Consider the following 827-nt stretch of genomic DNA (forward strand, 5'->3'; position numbering starts at 1 on the left):
ACATTTATGAAAAAAATTCAGCACTCTGATAGGACTGGTAATTGATAATTTCATAGATTGAAAATCTGAAATTTGAAAGATATATATTTTGGGCATTTATATGTGATATATGGAAGATATAAAATAATTTTAAGATCTCGTTATATAATCCTAATTTAATCAAATGAGAATGTCACACTATTTGTGCATAAGAATTTTATATATTTATTTTATATCATGTATTTTCCTTTTTCCTCAAAATTCATGACTAATGGATATCACTAAATCATTCTACAGTGCAAAGAGAATTTATGACACATTTTCTTGTGAAATAATCTCTTCTAAAAATAAGAACACAAAATAATTATATGTAAATGAAACTTCAAAACAATATTCCTATAGTCATCGTGTAAGTTTGTCTTGTCTGGTATCTACTTAGCAACATAAATAATTTCAATAACCAAAATATTAAGTTTTAATTTGTTTCTCTTTTCCATGATGTATTTACTCTGTTACAAACAGAAGTAATTTTTAGCAGGTGCAACAGATAAAATGCTAAAAAACTTAAAAGATTTAAAAATCTATGAGGCATACATGATTACACTTAGGTTAGATATACAAGGCTGGAAACGAGCAATTTCAACCAAGCATATGCCTTAAGCGCTTGCACAAAAGAAGAAAAAGACCAAACATGGGAAAAAATATTTCTCCTTATGGAACTTTTGCTTAGATTACATGGTAAAAAAGCAAAAATACATGACACTTAATTTTCACTTCAAAAGAAATTATCCAGAAATTAAGCTCACTAAACGTTAAAACTGGGGCTGGGGATTTAGCTCAGCGGCAAA

Source organism: Chinchilla lanigera, unplaced genomic scaffold (genome assembly GCF_000276665.1).
Source record: "Chinchilla lanigera isolate Chin_1 unplaced genomic scaffold, ChiLan1.0 scaffold00139, whole genome shotgun sequence".
NCBI lineage: Eukaryota > Metazoa > Chordata > Mammalia > Rodentia > Chinchillidae > Chinchilla > Chinchilla lanigera.